Source organism: Miscanthus floridulus, chromosome 10, assembly GCF_019320115.1.
Source record: "Miscanthus floridulus cultivar M001 chromosome 10, ASM1932011v1, whole genome shotgun sequence".
NCBI classification, from domain to species: Eukaryota; Viridiplantae; Streptophyta; class Magnoliopsida; order Poales; family Poaceae; genus Miscanthus; species Miscanthus floridulus.
The window spans coordinates 89,023,271-89,028,838 of NC_089589.1; the positions used below are offsets into that span (position 1 = coordinate 89,023,271).

General features: G+C 41.6%; 1 non-coding gene across 1 annotated transcript; it reads right to left on the minus strand.

Moving 5' to 3' along the window:
* Positions 1–3,774: 3,774 nt before the first annotated feature.
* On the minus strand, positions 3,775–3,882 carry LOC136490536 (small nucleolar RNA R71). The gene has a single exon (XR_010767815.1). It is a non-coding gene; the product is annotated as a small nucleolar RNA R71 (small nucleolar RNA).
* Positions 3,883–5,568: the final 1,686 nt, after the last annotated feature.

Consider the following 5,568-nt stretch of genomic DNA (forward strand, 5'->3'; position numbering starts at 1 on the left):
GTTTCTAAGGTTTTCATTGCATAGTTGCTCTCTCTAGGAATAGTGACATGGACTGTGGATTCATTTGCCCAGAGTTTAGGGGTGTTTTTGCATATGTGTCGCGCGTGCGTGGGCCACCCCATTGTGGGCCGCCTCGTGTTGAGCCACGTTCGTGCAGGCCGCGCGGTGGTGGGTCGTAGGTGGAATTCGTTTTTCCTTTTTCTTAAGAACTTAGAAATAGCTTTTTATTTTTATTTCTGAGCTAAATTTTGAAAATTAATATCAATTCGCATAGGTGTCCAAAAATCATGAAACAAATTTTTTTAGGTTCCTAAAATTGTGCTCTATCTGTTAGTGTATTTATTTTATACATACCTGTGCTGATGCTAAGGTCTATTAAATCATTTGAGAAGTGCTTAATATTACTAGGTTAATTATTGTAGGAATTTTTGTGGCAAAATGGTTATCATTTTAGCTTTGTAACTTTTACAGTAGGTTCATTGTATTATTATATGCTCCCTGTAATTTTTGTAGCCCTAGGATATAATGGGAAATAAGGTAGCTAATTACCCCTTTTTAAGTGTATATTAAATCATTAATAGAAATGAGAAGGCATTTTAGTTGCTAAGTAGTGCTTGATAGGTTTCGTACTTGTTTAGTGGAAATGATGGGTATCTTAGCATATTAGCCATTAGAGTTAGCTTAGTTGCTTTGTAGGTGTATTACTATTTTAAGAGTTATTGTTGCCATAATACTAAGTGTTGCATCATCATTGCATGCATATAGAGAACGATTTGGTGGAGTTCGTGACCACGGGCGAGTAGGAGTACGAGTAGGTGATTGAAGAGTATGAAGAGGAGATTCTCATACAAAGGGAGCCCTAGAGCCACCAGCAACTAACTTTGCTTACACCCCGCCTACCCAAGGCAAGCCCCAGTGCATGACCCTTATTTTAAATAAGCACTGAATATATCTATCTGTGATGTGCATTTACGTTACAGGCATTTTATGGAAACCACCTGCATAAATATATCTGTCCCATGAGTCCTACTAGTACAGGTGCAAGTAGCTGCAATGCTTAGGATTTACGGTGGCGTGAGTAACCTGTCGTTACTCACAATAGGTGATTATTTTTATCACTCTTATGATAAAATGGTGAAAGGAAGTGGAGACCGGGCAGGGATGTGGTATGGGTATTGGTGGGTGTAAGCGGTTGTGTCCCATGGCCAATGGGGCATAGCTTGGTTACACTATTTTCCTTGTCCATATTGGTGAAGGACCGACCATTGCATTGGGTTCTTGTCAAGTCATAGATTTATTATCCTGAGCACATACTTGTTTATGGGAGCAGGGAAGGCTCGTTGCTCCCCTATCATGGGTTCTGGCTCTTTTTGGACCGACTGATTGGAGGCAGGAATGGTGGAGGTCTAAGCACCACACTGAGTCCAGGATTCAGGTGTGGGGGCTTGGAGTCCAAGTTTGGATGGGAACCTAGACCCCTTAACAGGAGAGTGATGGGTTGGTCCTGCTTGTGTTTGGGGTATAAGCGGAGCGTGTGTTTCGGGGTACCCAGCTAGGCACATTGATTCACAAAACACTAGGTAATCCAGTACGACTTGTCTATAGTCTAGCACCGTAGTAAGAACTGGAAGATGACAAGTGGTGAAATTGATCTATTTGCTCAACTCTTGCTTGAAAGTAGAACAGGTGCTTACATAGAATGGTTAGATAATGAACTAATCATGACTGCTAATAATAAACATACATAAGGATTCACTACTAGTATTGCTTTCCGCAAAAAGGAAACCCAGCAAACCATAAAGTTCCGCACTCTGAACTTAGTATTGTAATAATATATTTCTAAGAACTCTGGTTGTATGAAATGGACTAAGTATTATAAACTCGTTCTCATTATTGGATCCTGGAGGAAAAACGTGGATTATTCGAGTTCTCTTGGGGTGTGCTCGACGGAACCATCTGATGTAGCTTACTTTTGGGGTGCTTAGTGTCTGGTGGAACACAAGCGCCTATGAAGGTGTGTTATTTCGAACGGTTCTGCCACACATTATGGCTAGCCATCCGAGCATGACACACACGTAGCAGCGGGAGCTAGGCCGCAGCCAGCCAGGGCCAGCCAACGTCAGGCCGTAGGTGCTGCGCGGCATCACCCGAGCACGCAAGCTGGCCAGCGGCAATAGCCCGGCCATGGGCTAAGCCCGGTGCCAGCAGCACCCACGCGTGCGATGGCCGTGAACTCGGACCGAGAGGTAGCAACTAGTGACGTGCAAGCATTTTAAAGCGAAGCAAAAGCTGCTAACAATCACGATTGAGGTTCAACTAATTCCCCTAACCTAAAGCCAGCAATACTAGCTATCAAGCGGAGCAATCGCCATGAGCAGGAATCAACTAGAGAAGGTGATAAAAGAATGCCTACATGAGCTCGCCACGTTGAACGCTAGTTCGCGAACAAAGCGCCAACAACATGGTTTCAACACATTTTAACGAAGTTTGAGCAATTTTTAAGAGGGCAACATGACACCCAACACCACTACTACCTATACCATGCTCAAGTACCCACTTAGAGGCAACCAACAATACAAGAACATGAATCTAGGGTTTAAACAATTTAGTTAGAATTTGAATGCCAAAACGGCATTGTCTCCTTCCTTTTTAGGCTTAGAAGAGGCAAGGATTCAGTTTGAACTAAACAAGCATTAGCACTTTTGCCACCATTTTTAAAAGGTCTAAACTTTATTAACTTCAACGAACAAGTATGTCATGCAATAGTCCATACTTTATACTAAACCATAGGAACAAAATATTTAAGCACTATTTAATTATTTTGCTCAATATAATTCACCAAAAATGGCACTTTAATCATGGTTCAAGTGTTTACCGACTTAACGAAAAGGGTTGATTTTAATTTCCAATTCGCTTTTTGAGCTCCCAAGAACACTGGTTAACAACATTCGTTTTCAAAAATTAAAGTTGCATTTTCAAAAATTAAAGTATTATACTCAAGTTATATTTTATTTTTGTTTATATAAATTGTTTTTCATGCCAAACAATTAGAATGACTTATCCCATTTGCCTTGTTAGGATTTTCATTAGCACTTTTACGCACTAAGTAAGTTAACTTGGATATTTAGTTGAGGCCACAAAAGTGAGTCACATAGGATTCGCTTATCATTTCATGTGTGTTTTAAATTTTTAAAATCCAAAAACTTGTTTGGCTAATCTCCCTCAGGCCTCAATCATGGTGCTAAGCAAGCTCGTAACACCAGGGGTGTTACAGTTTTGACCTTCTGACAAACTATGTTGATGATCCTAAAGCATTACTTAAGAGGACTAAGGCTAAACTCAAGAAAGTTTCAGCTTTAGATTCGAAGACAACCGGATAAGGCGAAGCTTAACACCAGAATTTGAAGCCATGGCTGACAAGACTCTCCATGAATTCTCTACTCCAACTACCGCCAACATCCATACAGGACCAGTAGTTAACATTGGACACAATAGATTCGAGCTCAAGCCAACTCTCATCAACATGATGCAAGCTAGCCAATTTTGTGGAAAGGCACATGAGGATGCAAGTGCACATCTCCAACACTTCCTATAAATCTATAGCACTTTCACTATCAAAGGAGTGACCAGAGATGCCATACTACTTCGCCTCCTCCCCTTCTCACTCTTGGGGAAGGCAAAGCAGTGGTTCTACACCAACAAAGATAGAAACACCACATGGGATAACTGCTCCACTGCCTTCCTAGCAAAGTTCTTTTCCACAAGCAAGACCAAAGCTCTACGTGGGAGAATTTCTAGTTTTTAGTAGCAACATGACAAATATGTCCTTGAGGCATGGGAACGCTTTCAAGATTACATATCAGAATGTCCTCATCATGGGATGGAGAATTGGCTACTCATGCAGATGTTCTACCATGGGTTGACCAATAGCACTCGTGAGACGTTGCTGCTGGAGGTGCATTCTAGTCACTTACACTTCTGGCTGCAACAACTCTAGTGAAGAAGATGGCCTCCAACCAAGGTTGGAATAAAGAATGTGTTCAGACCCGCAAGAGAGGTGGAGGTATGTATCAACTCAAGGAGGTAGACATGTTGTCTGCCAAGATGGACCTGCTGATGAAGAAGCTCAAAGACCGAGCTAATGAGAAGCAAGAAGTCATGCACATTCATGATTCCCACACGACATGTGAAGTATGTGGAAACACTAGGCATTTAGGGAACAGTTGTCCTAAAACCCAAGAGGATGTGAACTTTGTCAACAACAACAACTACTATCGTCCTCAATAGAATCTAGGATGGAACCAGCAACAGAGGACAAACTACCAAGGTAACTATCAAGGTAATAATTATAATAATTTCAATCAGCCATCCCTGAGAGAATTAATTGCTAGCCAATTGAAACTTATGGAGGGAATATCTAAGAAGGTAGCTACCAATGATAAAATACTAGAGAACATAAATAATAGAATGGATAGCTTTGCTTCTGCCACTAAAAAGTAGCATAGCTTTACTAAAATGATAGAATCACAAATAGCTCAGCTGGCGACTGCTGTTCATCCATCCGACAAAGGTAAGATTCCAGGGCAGCCAGAAGATCTAGAAACTACAAATCTTGTCGATATTCACAATGCAGCTTACTACTACACGCAACCATCAGAGGGAAGGTGGATAGATTACACCCTACCCGACAAGAAACGTGATCTAGGGAGACCTGTCATCTCTATCACCATTGGACCCCACATCTTCTAGGAAGTTATCTGTGACTTCGGAGCAAGTGTCAATATCATGCCTAAGGTAATTTATGAGAAGATTTTTGGAGATCCTTTGTTGTACACAAATATGCGTTTGCAGCTTGCAGATCAGTCACTCTGCAACCCCAAGGGAGTTTTTGAATATGTCATCATACGAGTAGGACAATCATACGTTCCCGTAGACTTTGTGGTTTTGAAAACAGGTGGAGATGAAAGGGCACATATCATCTTGGGCTAGCCTTTCCTAAGCACCGCGAAAGCCATCATCTATGCGGATAGTGCCAAGATATGTTTTACAATCAAGGACAAGAAGGAGAAGTTCTCATTCCAGAACCGCATCTTGAAATCTCCTAGTCATCCACAAAAGGCATACCTGCCCGAAGAAACAACAGTGAGCAAGAAGAAGAACAATCGGAGGAGGAGGAAGAACAAGACTAGGCAGCCACAGGAAGAAACAGTTAACATGATCAACACACTCTGATCTGAGTACAACCACCTCCTCGCTTCACCCTTCCTTGCCAAGAAGGACGATCCTAGCATACCAATGATTGAGTGTACCATTGGACAAAGAATTTTCCACAAGACCTTCTGCAACATTAGATCAGGTGTCAATATAATGTCAAAGGTAATGTATGAATATTTATTCGATAATGAACCTTTGTTCCCTACATACATGTAGTTGCAGATGGCAGATCAAATAATATGATTTCTTGAGGGAATAGCAAGGGACATCATGGTCAGGATACAAGATCATTATGCCCCTGCTGACTTCATGGTTCTAGGCATGGGAGAAGAAGAAGACGATACACCCATCATC